An 18,405-nucleotide genomic window follows, 5' to 3' on the forward strand; every position below is an offset into this window, starting at 1 on the left:
TCTTTATTTACAAAAGGAAAAAAAGAAAAAAAAAGCCTTTGGGACCCTTGAGCAAAAATCCTACCCAGAGCTATGATAGGAGGTAGAAGCCAGAGGCTAAGGCACACGGAAGGGACCCAGCCTTGACATCTCTCCGACCAGATCCTTAGCACCTCAGGCACATGGTGCCCCCATTTCCCAGCCGGGCAGTTGTGCTCTCCCGCAGCAGGATTAGAACTCTCAACCCATTGTTTTCTAACAACACACACATTCATTTGATTTTAACAGAACAGCAGTCTTTGTTTTGGTGGAGGTTGTATTTTAAACCACAGAGCCAAGGGCTCCTGGGTTTTTTAAGATATCGGAAAGAAAGTGTTAAATGGTTGTTTTAATTTTTTTAAGATTTTATTTGTTTATTCATGAGAGACACACACAGAGAGAGAGAGAGAGAGAGAGGCAGAGACACAGGCAGAGGGAGAAGCAGGCTCCATGCAGGGAGCCCGATGTGGGACTCGATCCCAGGTCTCCAGGATCACCCCCTGGGCCAAAGGCAGCACTAAACCACTGAGCCACCCGGGTTGCCCAATGGTTGTTTTTAATATGGGGCGGGGCAGTGTTGTTCTAACAGACCCCTTTGGCTTTATCTCTGACTCATAGCCAGCAAAACTAGGGGTGAAATGCCTCCTGGAGACCATACACAGCATCTCAGAAGATCTGGAGACGGGAAGCTGCCTAACACGTGTGTTAAGTGCCTTGTACCACGCACAGTACATCCCGTATCGAACTGATGCCTCCCAACAGCCCTGGGAAGCATAGGATAGCAACTTTCGGCGGAGAACCCAAAGGCTCGTTGGTTGTATGAGGTTCCAGAGTCACTGAGTTAATGATGCCTACGAGTCAGGAGTCCAGACACAGGCCCTCTTGAGCCCACAGTCCATGTCTGTACCCTACAGACTGATCTCCTATAATCGATCCTCCAGTTTCGCAACTATAAGAACAATGAAAAAAAAAAAAGGACTATACAATGGAGCATCATGTGCTGCTAAGCACATTATATGAATCACCTCATATATTCCAAACCTGTGTAACTCTCAGTCCCATTTTACAGGTGAAGGCTTAGAAAGGATATGCGAGGCGCCCACCATCACACAGGGAAGTCACCCAACCGCAGGGCCCTCTGTCTTCACATTTTGCTACATCCACCTGAAAGGTAAATTGGACCACCGTGCTGATTATATGGCAGGTACGATACCCTGAAGTTCTGGGTTCCCATAGAATTGTAAATACTGCTGAGTGCCTGAGCAGGGCCCCAGGAATTTCACACTATGAAACGACGTATATAACTAAGAGTTCTAAGCCCTCTGACAGAGGACATTCAATGCACACACATACACACACAGCATAAGGACACACACAAAAAATGGGTACAAACTACAGTTGAGTGATTTTCACAATGTGGAGGAATGGTAAGAAGGGAAATGGCCAGAGTTTATCATAAAAAGCGAGGCTCGTAGAAGATATGATTGAGATAAAAATTCTATCTGGTTCTACCCAGCTTGCACCAAATGCTGAAATTCCCTCCTCCGTGGCTTGGGAGATGAGGTCAGTGGATCTTGTTTCTGCTCTACTGACTTTTCCACACACAACCTGATAGCTTCTGGAAACAAACCAATGATTACGAGATCATTAAAGTATGTTATTTTAATTAAAGGAGGGTCGTATGAAGAGGGGGAGGAGGGGGCAGGGACAGGAAACCTGTTAGTGGTCAACCCAGGCACCAGGTGAGAATCTGCTCACCCCGGCCTATCTCACCACCCTTCCCTCCTTCCCAGTCTACCTCCACCATCACAGCCTGCCTCTGGGCCCGATTCTGCTTTTGCACCCGCATCAAACTGGGTCAGCCCACTAGAACCTCACGTGTGATGTTTTCCAGATATGCCCGGAGAGGTGAAAAGTTAGTGCATTAAAGCTACGAGCTAAGAGAGAGGCTTGAAATTCAATAGGGCTTTGAAAAGGAAAACGAAAAAAGAATGAAAGTCTAGACTGCCAAAAAAATAAATTGGCGTTGTTGTAAAATTGTGTTGCACAGCGAGTGTACAAATATTATTCATGTTACGGAAAGGGCTGACCTGAGATGTGATTTATAGGCACTTCAAATGCAGTACAGGAAGTAAACGGAAAAATTAGGGTGCAAGGTCACCGAGTAGGCAAGAGTCAACTTAAGGGTAAAGTTAAAAACCTTAGGAAGAGAGCACACAGTTCAGCTCGCCCTATAAATTAAGGTCTGTCCTCACTTTGAAGACATGGAGAAAACTGAATATTAAAGCGGCTATGCTCCTAAAGGCGCTTTCTTCTCAACACGCAAGAAAAGAGGAAAGCTCGGCACAGGGTGAGAAATGCCAAAGGGATGTTTCATAAAGAAAGCGAGAGGAGGTTGATGCAATTGGAGATGCAACCCTGCGCTCAGCCAGCGATGTAAACAAATGAGGCTGCAAGTAAAAGGGCTCGAGAGGCCCCGGACTGAGCAAGAACAGGGAATCCCAACCGAGTTCTGTTTTTAGGGATGTGTTGCTTCATTTTTTTTTTTTTAATTAAAATACTCTCAACTGATGTGCACGGTTCCTAAACTTATCAAGGGCCAGGGGGGAAGCAGTGAGGCAGGAAGGGGCTGCAGGGGCGCTGCGTTCTCAGGTCATCTTGCTCCCTGGCCATTCTCTTTTAAATTGGGGGTAGCATTAAACGCTGCCATTAAACGGATTTTTTTTTTCTTGTTTCCCTTTTTTTTTTTTTTTTTTTTTTAAGGGATCGTGAATGTTTCTCAAAGAGCCACTAGAGGGCAGAGCTCGGTGGTGTTCAGAAATTCTTAGCTGCTCACCCGGCCGGGGAGCGCCGGAGGCCGAGGGGCTCGGGGTGGGGGGGCGCCCCAAGCCAATCGCATCCCCCCCGAGCCGAGGCCCCGGGGCACCCCGGGCCCCGCATCCTCCGCCGGCTCTCCGGCCCCACCCCGGAGGATGCTGTTCCCGCAGCCCTTCCCTCCACCCAGGCCCTGGGGTTCATTCCGCAGTGATTCCTTGGGCAGGTGAAATACCGGGGAGGGGCGCCTTGCTGGATCTGTCCCTGGAGCATGAGGTCTCGGGGTCCGAGTTCAAGCCCCCCCCCCACACACACAGCTGGTAGGGAGTCTACTTTATAAATAAATAAATAAATAAATAAATAAATAAATAAATAAATAAATAAATAAATAAACAAACATAAAATATAATATAATAAAATATAACAAAATATAATAAAATATAATAAAATAATAAATAATGATAAAATAAAATAATAAAATAAAAAATACTGGGTAAGAAGAGCCCGCAAATCCACTTTGGCCCTAAAGCATCCCTTATTTTTAGCCTCCATTCATTTTTTTTAAAGATTTATTTTATTTATTCATTCATTCATTCATTCATTCATGAGAGACACACAGAGAGAGGCAGAGGGAGAAGCAGACTCCCTGCGGGGAGCCCAATGTGGGACTCGATCCCAGCACCTTGGGATCATGCCCTGAGCCAAAGTCAGAGGCTCAACCGCTGAGCCACCCAGGTGCCCCATCAGTGGATTTTAATGTTTTTTTTTTAAGATTTTACTTATTTATTCATGAGAGACACACACACAGAGAGAGAGAGAGAGAGAGGCAGAGACACAGGCAGAGGGAGAAGCAGGCTCCATGCAGGGAGCCCATGTGGGACTCGATCCTGGGTCTCCAGGATCAGGCCCTGGGCTGAAGGCAGAGCTAAACCGCTGAGCCACCAGGGCTGCCCCCATCAGTGGATTTTAATAATAATTTCGGGTGTCTTTAAACTCTCCTTGCTGGCTGTTACACCCCACACCCCACCCCCAACAGAGAAAGAGAGAAACGCTCAGAGTTTTCCATCCCAGTAGAATAAGCCTTGAAACATATCCCGTGTTGGCTCTGGCGTTCACTACCTGCATGACCCTGGGCAAATTGGTGGGATTAACAATAATCTACGTCAGTAGGAAGGTTGTAAAGATCAAATGAGAAAATACATGGAGAAAATAACTTCAAAATCTGCAAATACAATGATAATGGTCCCTCCCCCACTGCCCACATAAAACAGCCCCCAATGAAAGGACACCCTACGGGGTAGTTTGTTACGTGACAGCCTGGGGGGGGGGAACTGAAATGTGCTTTTGGTAAAGTAATATTTGTTACTCATCATAGTCTAACCGAAATCTGGGTTTGATGACTAATGGCCGCACCATGCCCAAGCTCTGCACTGTATATACCATCCTCCTCTTTGCTGCATCCCACAGGCATGACCATCAAACCTGGCCCACCACTGACTTTCTTTTTTCTTTTCTTTCTTTTTTTTTTTTAAGATCTTATTTATTCATTCATGAGAGACACAGAGAAAGAGAGAGAGGCAGAGACACAGGCAGCGGGAGAAGCAGGGTCCCTGCAGGGGGCCCGACATGGGACTCGATCCTGGGTCCCCAGGATCACATCCCGGACCAATGCAGGCACTCAACCACTGAGCCACCCAGACGTCCCCACTGACTGGTTTTTATTGCCATTGCAGTGGTGTTTTAGGCCAAGTTCTCTGCCAGGATCTGCCAGGATGGCAGCCCCATATGTGATCACCGGTCATGGGTTCACTTCCAGCAGCTGAGAGCGCACAGCCCACGGAGAGGACGTCAGCAGGGTAGGCCACCCCGTGGCCAGGAAGGTGGAGGAGCATATTTACCACAGTTGCTAGCACTGGAAAAACAAACATCAGTGCTCAGATGCAGTACCTACTCTGGAGCAACGAGGGTCTTCAGAAAGAGCCCAGGGTGGGACTAGGTTTATTTAAAATCTCCTCCCAGGGCCATCCTTATAATAACCCAGGCAGTGGTTTCTGTAAAAGCCGGATTAGATCACCCTGCCTTGCCTTTTAGAAGTTTCCACAACAGATGGAGGGACACAGCTTTAGAGGAAAGCCGGGCTCACATCCGTCTACATTCATTATTGGCCCTGTTCTCCGAAATGCTATATGTTATCTTGAGCCTGTTTGTTTTTATCTGTCAGAGTGGTTTATTGTTAGGGAAATGCGGTGTCAGCTGTCTCTTCCCCACCATCAAAGCCGCTTCATTAAAGTTAATAGTGTTTGACTTGAAGAGATCTCTTACTGAGGTAACCCAAGAAAGCCCCTGCTGGCTGTTATTTTTCCGGCAGTAAAGGCACCAAATGGATGCAGTAACTGCATTAATCTTTTAGGAAGAAGAAGAAATTAAAAAAACAAAAAACAAAAAACCTACAGCATGACTCTATCTAGTAGCTGCTTAATAAATGTGCCTTGAATTCATGAGGCTAATGCCACCCTTCGGTTTGGGACAAGGGGCAGAACTCAATGATGACCTGTGTCCTGACTCGGCCGCTCAAGGCTCTGCGGCCTGTAGCTGGTCACTTCCCCAGTGTGAACTTCAATTTATTAATCTCAGAATTAAGAGGATTAGATTATAAGGAAGTTTTTTTCTTTATTTTTTTAGAAGATTTTATTTATTTATTCATGATAGACATAGAGAGAGAGAGAGAGTAAGGCAGAGACACAGCAGGAGGGAGAAGCAGGCTCCATGCAGGGAGCCCAATGTGGGACTCGATCCTGGGACTCCAGGATCACACCCTGGGCCAAAGGCAGGCGCTAAACCGCTGAGCCACCCAGGGATCCCAGAAGTTTTTTCTTTAAACTGGGGAACCCTTTGGACAAAGGTAATCTTGCAATGAAGCCTGATGTATAAAGCAGATAAGAGCAAACTTTTTCCAGCTAAAGGGAGAGAAACCAGAAGTCCCACCTTCTCAGCGTGTCCACCTGCCTCCCTACCGGCCTTCATCTACACCCATCCTCGTCCCACCCCCAGGGGTCCCGGGCAACCTTTGCAGGCTGCCCCCCACAACCATCTGAAATCTACAGCCCCGAAAGAATGATCTTTAAGGTCTTATCTGCTCGGAGTCTGGATTCTGTGATTAAGCAACTGGAGTTGAGGACAGTTTCTAATTAATGTAATAACTTCATGAAAGTCTCTGCTCACGGCCCCAAAACATCAAACTGTCTCGGTTTGGCTTTGTTTTCGATCTTCTGATCACGGCTTTCTATTGTGTGCTGTCAAATTTCCCTTCACCATTGGAGGAGTTGGGTCTCAGGCAAGCGCTCCATCACCTCTGGATCATTGTCACTTAGGGCCAGTTAGTTCAGTTTCAAATGTCAGTGCGACTCAATTTAAACCTCATCATCTCCCTCCCCGGCAGAGCAGGCTGCAGCTGGGAGTGTGACTCTTCGAAATGCTTCCTCACCCGCTGGGCTACCTTTTGGGCCAGAAAACCAGCAAGAGAGTCAAACCCAACAGGCCCTGTACCAGAGCGTGCACCTGACCATGACAGACTTGGGCATCCTGGCCACATCTGCCAGCACACGTGCGGGCTCCGTGGCAGCCAGACCCCTCAGCGTCCTGCCTCCTCCTCCAGTCTTCCCCTCTGCTAAGCAGGCCGGGGACAAATCTGCAAGGCCGCTACCCAGGAAGATGTCCAGTAGGGAACCTAAAGCCAGTATTCTCTTCTTGCAAGCAAGAAGGGATTTCTCCCCTCATTTAATTTGTTGAAGGAATTACCCCCCCCAAAGGCTCTGTTGCTCCAAAAGGCTGCAGCCAAGAAGACTTGCCCTCTCTTGCTTCCCCCATAGCCGCCAGAAAAAGCCTTCAGGATGAGAAATAAAGTTTGAGTCAACAATTGGAAGTAGGAGGACCTAGCAGGCTGCCCCATAGTTGGGGGGGGGGGTGGTAAGGGAAGGAGCAGGGGGCACGCTGTCATCGGCTTTCTTTAAAATCTTGCATCTGCAACTATGGTCCTAGCTGCCAAATCTAATACCACAGAAAGAAATCCCACCTCACATCCTGTACACATGTCCTACTAGGATATCCACCAGATTCGATTTGTATTTATACATGTGGTTCAGACTTGGATGGGTACCAGCCCAGTGCACCTGTGTAAAACTCTAAAGAATCCCAAACCACACATCTAGTTTTATTTTTTTGGCCCAAGTCTCTGAGGGGGAATATAAAACGAGAGCAAAGAGAACTATTCCTTCCTTCTTCCTTCCTTCCTTCCTTTCTTCCCTCATTTAGCTCTGTCTATGGAGCCTTTCCTTACACCAGGCAGGTGCTAGGCACTTGCGTAAGGCCATGGCAAATAAAACATGTCCTTTGCCTGGCCATGGTTACCCAAAGCCACAGAAATGATTCCACTTTTATGACACTTTAGCATGGCTTTTCCAGAAGCTTTTATCCCCAGTAGCTCATTAGGATCCTCACAATAACCACAAAATGGTTATGGTGGATATAATCACTGTGTTACAATGGAGGAAATAGAAATAGAGCAGTGTTAAGTGACTTGTCCGGTCCCACTGAGAGTTAAGTGCATCTGACTTCTGGTCCCTGGATCTTTCTGTGTGACCAAACTGTACCCGAATGTATCCTGTGTTTCCCCATGACCACCTTACAATGACTGTACGTTCCAGATCTTCCAGGATCCTTTCAACTTCAAATATTCCGTTCCTTTGTCTTCCAAATTTTGCTTGTCAGACCACTTGAGCTAGTTCTGAAAATAGTCATTTATACCAATTTTAGGTTTGAAAAAACGTAGCTCTCTTCTTTAGCTTAAATGGACTGAAGTGAGATTTAGACTTCATAGCATTAAGACTATGCAAGAGTCACAGTTTTTCAATCAAATCATCCTTTGGTGTAGGAAATGATTTCAGTACACACATTATTTAAGCTATTCCGAAAACTACTCTGACATTCTTTTTATTAATCTTTTTCCTGTTTCAGATCCTTCCATCAGGCATTTCTGTCAGGCTTCTGAAGGCTCCCATATGCACACTTCCAGTGCAGAAATGTGTTCTTTTTTGGTTCACTGGAATCTTTCAGAATGTCTGGCACTGAAACAGATTGGCTTTAATTAAAAGGCTATGATTTCTGTGAATTCCCATTAAGCTAGTGAAAGAAATCTGCATTTAAAAAATACAGTTAACACATTAAGGCACACTTGTACTGAAAAAATGCTTCATGTTTAAGAAACTACTTAAGCAGATGAAACTAAACTGCCTGTAATAAAAATATGCTCATTTTTAGTAAAATCCCTCAGTTCTGAAGAGAGGGGTTAGTCTCGTACATATGTGCCCAATTAGCCATAAAAACTCAACTAGACATGAACCATGCAATCCGCCTGTCGATGTTAAAACACAGATCCTATTAACAGCAATGTAATTTAAATGGTTAAAAAGTGATAAAGTACATAACTATCATCTGATAGGGTTTGAAATATGATACTGCTGTACCCCGATGACAAACCAGTTTTGAATTATGACTCCAGCAAAGTTTGAAATAGCTCAAGCATGTTAATTAGTGATCCACAAATTCAAGAACTGCATTATATTATGTTATATATTATATTGAGCCACACCTCTTTGCCCACCAGCAAAAGCACATCCCCTAATATTCAGAGAGGATAGCCATGTGAATCTTTTTGAATTCTAGGTCCCGGATACCCCAGGAACACCTGACATAACTTCCCCTCATTCAACTCACTTGTCTTTAAGATGTGATACAACTCAAGATAGTTTCTCGGGGAACAATATTTCAGACGACCCAGGAAGTGCAGAGAAGTTCACCAGTTACTAGGAAAATGCACGAAGAGCAATCAATATAATCACTTCTTTCCACATCGGTGACTCTTAAACTATGTAGGGACACTCCCACACAGGCAGGGGAAAGCCTGTGATAACCAAGAAGTGGGAGGAAGATATTTGAATCATTTATTATTAGCTTTATTAGAGATAAAAGTGAGCTGATGTGCCTTACTTTTTATTATAAAATAACACCCTGTACATTTATGGGTTAGGCTTGAGCCCATCCAGAGGATCCTGCACTCACCAATGAACTGGTGACCCTGCTTTGAGAATCACTGCACTGGGTGCTTATAATGTTAAAGGCAGGATTTCTTTGATAACCATTTATAAATAAAATAAAATTGATTATTTCGGAAGGCAAACTAAACTCCCATCACCTAACTTAACTGTCTCGTCTGTTTAAGTGACCACAAAATAGTGAGCCGCAGCCCCCCTTGATGGTGCAATTCTGGTAATCTCCAGGTATCTCCCATCCTTAGAATCAGCCCCTCGGACCTAATCCAAACCCTGTTTGCTCAGGCTCAGCAAATTGCCTCTGCTTTTATAGTCACTGGAAAAAAAGAAACGTATTGTAACACCATCCTCTAAATACCATGCCACCTTCACAAATGTAGCAAATGGCTAGGAATAGTATGCTCTGCCAGAGGACCTGAGCCCCATCAAAATTACCAAATGAGAGGCTGAATAATGTGCTCTGGCTGGTGTCTCTAAAATAACTAGTTTCTTGGAGGAGGAGGAAGAGATCAGCCTGTGAACCCTGGCAAATCAATCTATTTAGTTCGCATCAAACTAAATGGTCTGAACCATCGGGTATGAAGAGCTCCATTTGAAGTTCACCAAATGTGACTGTGGTTTCACACCAAGTGATAAAACTGTGAAATTCAAGACAGAAATCTTGTCATTGCTGCCTTCCTAACCAAGCTCTGATTCATGTCTCCTTTCCATTCTCTGCTGCACCTCTTCCAGGCGGCATTATATTCTTGCCTGGACTGGTGCAGTAGCCTCTTGGCTGGCCCCTCCACCATGGGCCTCTCATCCTTCGCCCTGCTGAAAACTTAATCTTCCGTAAGTCCAGCTCCAATAAAATTGCTCCCCTGACCAAACAACTTGAATCATTGGTCACCGCTGCCAGTCAGCAGAATTAAGGTCACATTCCTTAGCCTGGGATTCGAGGCACTTGCCTCTTTCTAATGTCCTTTCTCACTTCATTGCAAGCAATCTGCAAGGCCCGGTCCTCTCTACACAGGCTCTCCCGCATTTGCTCCTGCAGCTCCCCCACCTAGGGTACTATCCTTTATCATCTCCTTGTGACCCCTCTGTGTGGAAATCCTTCCCATGGGTAAAGCCTACAAGAGAGAAGTTCCATCTTTGCTCTTAAAAGTGCAAAGAGTGGTGCCTGGCTTAAGAGCACTCATTTAATGTTTTCTGTTATTATGGTAGTTACTGCTGCCCTTGTGCCATGGAGTCTTTAATCTTCACAGACGGACTAACCCCTTGCTCCTATGGGATTGTTAACTGTAGCTCTCTTATGATGTACCTAATTACTTTCTCTTTCCTCCCATAGTTATTTCATTATACATTTCATCTCCTCTTATGGACTGTGAGTTTCTAAAACAGGTCTTATTTCATTCACCTTTGTATCTTCCATCAGACTACAAGGCCTTCCCGCAAATCTTGGAAGAAAAATGTTAAATATAGTATCGGGCCACGAGGGGGCACAGTTGAGCTACCCTAACAGTGGAATCCTCTTCCAGTTAGTTAATCAGGTTTGAGAACTGAGAGGCTTTTTCCCCTTGGAGGTCTATTTGTAAATCTGTGTAAAGTAAATGTATATGCATGATGTGTGATTCCAAATCTATTTATGTTGACGTGGAAAGATAGCTGTGATACAGTGAACCTTGAAAAGGAAGAAGCAAAATAGAATATATATGATCCAATTTTTGCATAACATCTAATCTTAAACGTGAGAGAAGAGTCTGGAAGTATATCCACCAAAATGTTAACAGCTGTAACCTCTGGGAAGGGGAAACAACAGAGAGGGGAAATATGAAGGTTTTGTTTTCTATTTTGTACCTTTCTGGATTTTTTTTTTTAAATAAACCATACCTATTAAATTTTACAATCAGAAAAATAAAGCCATTTGCTTTAAAAAATCTCAAAGCAACATGTTTATTTTCTTTCTCTTGTGACCTCACCGTCAGCTCCATATTTGATATATTTAAAAGTAAGTATTTCAGGAATTTTCTGATAAATGAAAGCAAAGAATCCCAAATTCTCTTGATAGACTGTGCCTTTAGTGTCTCAGTAATTTTTAATGGCACCCTTGGATGAAAGAAACACTTAACAGCTCCATTTATTAAATGCTAAAGTCCAAACAACGTATGAAGTATTTATGTCCTAACAATTGTGTGGTCATTGGAAAGAATAATACACATAAATCGAAAAAATATATTTTTTTATTTCATTCTTAAACGGTATAATTACTTACTAATGGACTGTATACACCTATCGGGCACCTTACAACTTCTTAAACCTGGGAATCAGATTGGACACTGCTGCTCTCATCTCCTACTCCACACTGATTTTCATTAGGTACTCAGTTTTTATCACAGCAAGCACCAAAAACCCAGCTTCGCAAAGATATGACACCACTGGAAGGAATGTAGCACGACCTAATGTTGAAACTATGAGCACCTCCAGCTAGCAGCTCTTGAGCATCCCACAAATGTCAAGTATAGTTCCATTTCCCTTAAAAACGTAATATATCCCACGGTACCCCTGCGTGTTTACTGCAGCACCCCTGGGCACCATGGCACACAACTAGGGAAACAGTAAATTCCAAAGATAAAAACCGATTGCCTGCAAGGCTGGCAAAGGAGAAATGCATTAAACTAGACCTGAGGGGATCTCTGGGTGGCGCAGCGGTTTGGCGCCTGCCTTTGGCCCAGGGCGCGATCCTGGAGACCCGGGATCGAGTCCCACATCGGGCTCCTGGTGCATGGAGCCTGCTTCTCCCTCTGCCTGTGTCTCTGCCTCTCTTTCTCTCTGTGTGACTATCATAAATAAATAAAAATTTAAAAAAAAATAAATAAAAAAATAAAAAATTAAAAAAAAATAAACTAGACCTGAAATTATTCCGACCTAGTAACTCTGTCAAAACTATTTTGTTTTCTCTGGGGCTCCTGTATGGCTGTCAGTTAAGCGTCTGCTTTTGGTTCAGGTCATGGTCTCGAGGTGCTGGGATGAGCCCAAGTCTGGCTCCCTGTTCAGCGAGGAGTCTGCTTCACCGTCTCCCCATTCCTCACTTGTGCTCTCTCTTTCTCTCTCTCTCTCAAATAAATAAAATCTAAAAACAAAAACAGAAAACCTATTTTGTTTTCTCTAAACCAAGGTCTTTAAGGAAGGAGAAAAGAGCGGTGTGGGAAGCTGGCCTGAGCTTTGGACTCTGGTGGTTTCCCTGTACCCCCATTCCACCAAAGTCCTCTGCCAATGTTTCTCCTATTCAAAACTAAGAACAACAGCAGCCCCCAAAGTAGCATGTTCCTGGGAAACAGTCCAGTTCTTTTCCATGGTGTCTAGGCCTGGATCTCCAACCAACCTCCTCACTTTTCTACCCCTCCACTCCAAAGTTTGAGGCTTTACAAAGATGGAGGAAAGCATAGCAGGCCCCAACACTGAACTGCTAACTGCTGAGTTGGCCCTCATCCATCCTTGGTGAGCTCCTGGGACCAAGTCCCCCCGCAATCAAGTACAGAACTGGTGCTACCCAGAGGCACCTGGGTGGCTCAGTCTGTTAAGCATTGCCTTTGGCTTAGGTCATGATTTCAGAATCTTGGGATTGAGCCCCACACTGGGTTTCCTCCTCAACGGGGAGTCTACTTCTTCCTCCCTCTGTGCTTGCTCTCTCATTCTCTCTCTCTCTCTCTCAAATGAATAAATAAAATCTTAAAAAAAAAAAAAAAGAACGGTGCTATCCAAATTGACTTGAAATCTGGATTAAAAAGTACTTTTTCTCTAAAGATGAATGAGCTCAATTTCACATCTTGATTTAGTGATAGGGTTTGTGATTTTCTACTAACAACTCAAACATAATTAAAACAAACTCAAAAAGCATCTCCAACTTGTGTGGAGGGAAGTTCCATGCAGGGACTGCTTAAAGAAGTTAATCAAGATCACAGAGAGGTAGAAACAACACGAAGGTCCATACCCACATAAATAGATAAACAAGTTTGGGCTATCTGTCCATACAATGGCATATTATTCAGCCTTAAAAAGAAAGGAAATTCTGACCCCTGCTACAACGTGGATGAACCTCGAAGACTTTCTTCTAAGTGAAGTAAGCTAGCCACAAAAGGACAAATACTGTGAGATCAGGACCTGAACTGAAACCAAGAGTCTTACGCTCAACCGACTGAGCCACCCAGGCACCCCTCTCCTTGTCTTTATCCATCTTTGAAGTCCAGCTCAAATGCTGGGACTTTGTGAAATCATTAATCTTTTGTTTGAATTCTACCAAAGACTCTGACAGTAGGAATTTCATAGTCCATTGTACAGTCAGCTTGGTTAAGTGTCAGAAGTTTCAAAATAGTCCATAGTACAGTTGACCCTTAAACCACACAGGGGGTGGGGATACGGATCCCTGCATAGTTGAAAATCCACGTAAGCCTAACACCGTTGGCCTAACACCGTTGGCTTACGGTTCATATAGTCTATGAACACATATTTCATATGTTATATGTATTATATACTGCATTCCTACATTAAAACAAGCTAGAGAAAATGTTAAGAAAATCATGGGGCGGGGACGTGCCTGGGTGGCGCAGTCGGCTGAGCCTCTGCCTCTTGGTTTCGGCCCAGGTTGTGACCTCAGGGTCGTGGGATCAAACCCCAGGCCAGGCTCCACTCTCAGCGCAGAGTCTTCTTGGGGTTCTCTCTCCCCCTGCCCCTCCCCACCATGGGCTTGCAAGCGTACATCCTCAACACTCTCTCATTCAAATAAATAAAGCTTCAAAAGAAATCATAAGGAAAAGAAAATACATTTACAGTACTGTATTTATCCAAAAAATCCACATTTAAGTGAACCCACACAGTTTAAACCTGTATAGTTCAAAAGTCCACTATATACTAATGCATTACATAATTGAAGGACTACAAACAAGTTTGATTATAACTGTGCTATCATCTCTTAGTTTCCCCAAATGCTTAACCCAATGCTTTATACATAAAAGCATTTAATAAATGTCTGTTGAATAACATTTAACACACACCATCAAATTCCTAAACTTCAGTTATATCCTTAAGCCAGTGATAGTCAATATTCTTTTTTCTTTCTTGCATCACAGACCTTTTTTCTAATGGAATCTCAACATATATTTTATAGGAAGATTGTTTATATGTTCTATATACAGAGTAAAGCACGTATAAGTGGCATCTCATTTTATTTAAAATTAAAATTTACAACATTTCTTATTATTAATAGACCTGTGAGAAGAGGAGGCTGTTTCTTTCTTTCTCTCTCTCTTTTTTTTAAGATTTTATTTATTTATTCATGAGAGACACAAAGAGAGGTAGAGACACAGGCATCCCAAGGAGGCTGTTTCAATGAAAATAAACTCTGAAGTAGAGGGCTAGGAGTGGTGATTTGCACTCAGCCATTTCCATTTTCAGCTTATTTCTGTGTTTTGATTGGTTTCACGATTCAGAAAATCCCAATTCACACAGCTAAGTCATAGTGTGCAATGAGTTCCATTTTTTTCAAGCTCAGATACAACCTGTTGTATCTGTGACACATTAAGAAAGCCATACACAATTAAGAACCCAGGCGCTGATTTAAATCCTGTCTCTCAAAATAAATAAATAAATAAATAAATAAATAAATAAATAAATATAAAAAAAATAAATCCTGCCTCTCCTGTTTGACAAAGCAGACCTTAAACAACTTATTCAGACTCACTTTATGCATCTGTAAGCTGGAAATATTAACAGTTTTCCCTCATAAGGTTGTACAGGAACAAGATAGGCCTCGCAAATGAATAATACCTCAATAGTCTTCAGTGTGTTAAAATGCAGTACAGGAGACTGAAGTGTGTGGTTATATTTACTTTTTTAAAAAAGATTTTATTTATTTATTTATTTATTTATTTATTTATTTATTTATTAATGAGAGACACATAGACAGAGAGAGAGGCAGAGACACAGGCAGAGGGAGAAGCAGGCTCCATGCAGGGAGCCCGACGCGGGACTCGATCTCAGGTCTCCTGGACTACGCCCTGGGCTAAAGGCGGCGCTAAACAGCTGAGCCACCCGGGCTGCCCAATATTTACTTTTTAAAAATATTTTATTGCTTTATTTGACAGAGTGAGAGAGCACAAGGGCAGAGGGAAAGGGAGAAGCAAGCTCTCCCCCGAGCAGGGTGCCCGATGCGGGGCTCGATCCCAGCACCATGGGATCACAACCTACGCTGAAGGAAAACACTTAACCCACCGGGCCACCCAGGCGTCCTTAAGTGTTCAGTTTTAATGTTATATTATATACTGAACCGTTATTAAAACATTTATATGCGTAAAGCATAAAGAAGAACAGTATAACGAAACCCATGTTCCCAACCAGTTTAAGAAAAATGACAATAACTGTTGAAATCCCCAGTGTGCCCCTTCCCTGTCCTCCCCCAGGAGGAACTGTTACCTTTTCCATACTTTCTTTTTCAGTTTTGTTTAGCACTTACCCTGTTACTATAAGCCAGGTCCTGTCCTAAGTGCTTTCCACAATGCCCACATCTTACCCTCCCAACAAACCCCACGGAGGTACCACCTGCGCCCTACAGGTGCACGGGGTAGTAGGCAAGAGCATGCTCACAGTTTGTAAATGGAGCTGCCGGGATTTGAATCCAGGCAGTGGACCTCTGGAGTCTCCGTTCTCCGACACACACCCAGGCCCAAAACACAGTGTTAAGGGCATCCTCACACTTCCCACTTGAATGGACCCTGACGTCACACCCACCAGGTGCCAGGCACCTCCAGGGAAACTACACAGCTCAATGGAAAGCTTCTCCTCTCTGGCACCTGACAGCTCCCAGAACACTGGTTCCCCCCACGGCTGGACTCCAGCTCTGCGCATCTGAGAGCCAGGCCCTGGGCCAGGCACCCGTGAGCCCCTGGGAGCTGTGTGTGGCCTTGAGGAAAGGCGGGCAGGCCCGGCCACCTCACCTTGCTGTTGGCCAGGGTGGTTCTCGACAACAATCAATCCCCAAGGAACCACGGGAAATTCCAAACTTTCTGCCCCCACTCCCAGCCTCTTCCTCATCCAGGCTTCCTCTGAGAAGTGAACCACGTAGGACTCCGCAGGAATCCACAGCCTCTGCCAGCAAGCAGGCCAGTTGCAGTCCCGTGGCCCAGCCCACAGGGAAAGACCTCCACTTTAGCGCATGTCACTCCCCTAATTATTCCCTGTGCCTGGAGGCCAACAATAACAGAGCGTTTTTCACGAGCAGCTCCCACCACGAACCTTGCAGCCTCGTACACGCAGCCAAGCGCTGAGAAGTGCTAAAGGGTCAGGGGGTTTGCACGGCCAGCAGTCCCAGGCCTCTGGGGGAGAATCCCGGCCACTTTCTAGTCCAAAATCAGGCCCCAAAAAAACTGCCTGAGGCCCCAGCTGCCTCCAGGGCCTACTTCCTGGGGCTGGCCTGGGTCACCGTGGGTGGGGCCCTAAGTGGGGCCAGCAGATCTGAGAGCAGCTGCACCCAAGCCACCAAGGGATAAAAGCAAGGGAGTAGGGGACAGGAGACCAAAGATGTTTCCTCCACAGTCACAATCGGCAAGTGCTCTCAAGGCTATCCTATGTTGCAAAGATTGTTTTTTTAGTAAATTCATTTATTAAATCCCAGTCCCAGCAGATACTGGGAGTGGGGTGTACGGTTCTAGAATATAACAGCACGTAAGACAGCAACGTCTCCTACATTGTTGTTGCGGTGGGGGCTGGGGGTGCAGCAATTACCAAATTAATAATTTCAGATCGTGGTGCGTGCTTGGAAGAAAATAAAATATCATTGTATGAGGGTGGGCTGAGAAATGAATATGAGCTAAGATCTAAATAAGGAGGAGCTAGCAAAGCAAAGGCAAGGGAAAAGCATTCCAGAAAGAACAGAGGTGCAAGACCCTGCGGCCTCTGATTAAATGGTGATTAGGGGTTTGAAAAATATCTGATGGAAAACCAGTGCTCTCAAAATCCTAGTACATGGTAAAGTTATTTCCTTAAGAGCATAAAGATCAAAGTGCTATGTTGGAAAGAAATTTGTCCTTGGCTTTGAAACGAAGATGCAAAAAGAATGTATGCGAATATATATGTACATTTATATGTCTCAAAAGGATCTTTTTAAAGAGCCTTTCATGTCCTTTATCCTTTAAACTTTTGTAATATAGGTTGAAAGCATGATACAATCTTTAACTTCCAGCTCATGCACTGGAAGATCTTTCTCCTAAAACTAATGAAGACATCCGTTCTGTCCGGATGTAATTTACCTCCCTTGCCCCAGAATTTGAAATCAGAATGCCATGTACCTCTAATTGCAACTATGTTAACAACAACAACAACAACAACAACACGTGTGCACATGGATTAAGGCCGTGGGAGTATAGGAAGAGGTGGCGGTTGTTTTCCAATATTCCTTTTTTGTTGTTATTGTTGTTAAAACTGGGAAGAAAAGAATACATTGTGCACAACGGGGCAATTTTCTGGTCTTCGATGTCAATAGATGTGTTTTTAACTGCGGCTCGTATCTCATTTCCAACGTCACCACCACCTACACCCTCTCCGAGCTACAAGTAGAGCTGAAAAGTGCAGAGCTCTCCGCAAACCCTGGTGCAGCGACGGGGTGGCTCCTGCAGGGTCCGCGCACGCCCTTCTCGGTCTCTGCGGAGGGAGCTTCTTGGGGATCCTCGGGGGGAGGGGGGCACCCCGGGGGCACCCCGGGGCTCTTCTAACGGGAGGCGCGCGTTCTGGACCCAACAGGCCTCGCTTGGCCCAAAGCTCCCCTCTCCGGGGCGATTTCTGGAAGGGATCTCGAGCTGGGCGGGGTCCCGGCCGGGCACGCAGGTGTACCCGTCAAGGGGAGCGGCGGGTGCAAGGGCACAGAGTGCGGCTGGGGACACACCCCGCGCCTCTGCGCCCCTCCCCGACCCCCGGAGTGTGTCCGCGCGCCAGCGGCCGGGGCTCCAGAGCTTCCAGGACCTGCGCGGGTCGCGGGGGTCGCGGGGTCCCGGGGGCTTACCGTCGGCGGCGGGGGGCGCGCGCGTCTCCGGACCCGGGGCAGCAGCGGGCCCGGGAGCCTCGCCCCCCGCGACCTATGCCCCGCAGGGCGGACCCGGCGGCGGAGACCGCGCCCCCTCTCGAGCGCGCCTGCAACCTGCGCCCGCGCCCTGAACCCGCTCCCGGCCCAGCCTGGGGGGTGGGGGCGTTGGCTGCCCCTGCGGTCGGAGGTTTGGGCTGCGGTGCTTTAGTCGGACTCCAGGGCTTTCAAAGTAGAGACCGTGGGCCTGGAGGAAAGAGGAGCATTAAGTTGCATAGATTTAAGGAGCAGAGAACAGGGGCCCCACCCCACCCCCCAAAAAAAACCAAGGTTCCAAATTTTGAGCGGCCACTGCTTCCTTGTGCCAAAGAGCAAGCCCACTTGTTTTTCTTTTCCTTTTCTCTAATTGCCGTTTTT

The 18,405-nt window shown here is 45.5% G+C and overlaps 1 protein-coding gene across 2 annotated transcripts in view; it reads right to left on the reverse strand.

Moving 5' to 3' along the window:
* Positions 1-18,033, reverse strand: part of LOC144292722 (uncharacterized) — a 172,113-nt gene extending 154,080 nt beyond the window's left edge. Inside the window, exon 1 of one of the 2 annotated variants that reach the window (XM_077863466.1) lies at positions 17,971-18,033. The gene's annotated coding sequence lies outside the window, so the exon portion shown is untranslated. The remainder of the gene's footprint in view (positions 1-17,970) is intronic. The other variant, XM_077863465.1, reaches the window with a different exon arrangement.
* Between the last annotated feature and the right edge of the window lie 372 nt (positions 18,034-18,405).

The sequence above is a fragment of the Canis aureus genome, chromosome 21 (assembly GCF_053574225.1).
Source record: "Canis aureus isolate CA01 chromosome 21, VMU_Caureus_v.1.0, whole genome shotgun sequence".
NCBI lineage: Eukaryota > Metazoa > Chordata > Mammalia > Carnivora > Canidae > Canis > Canis aureus.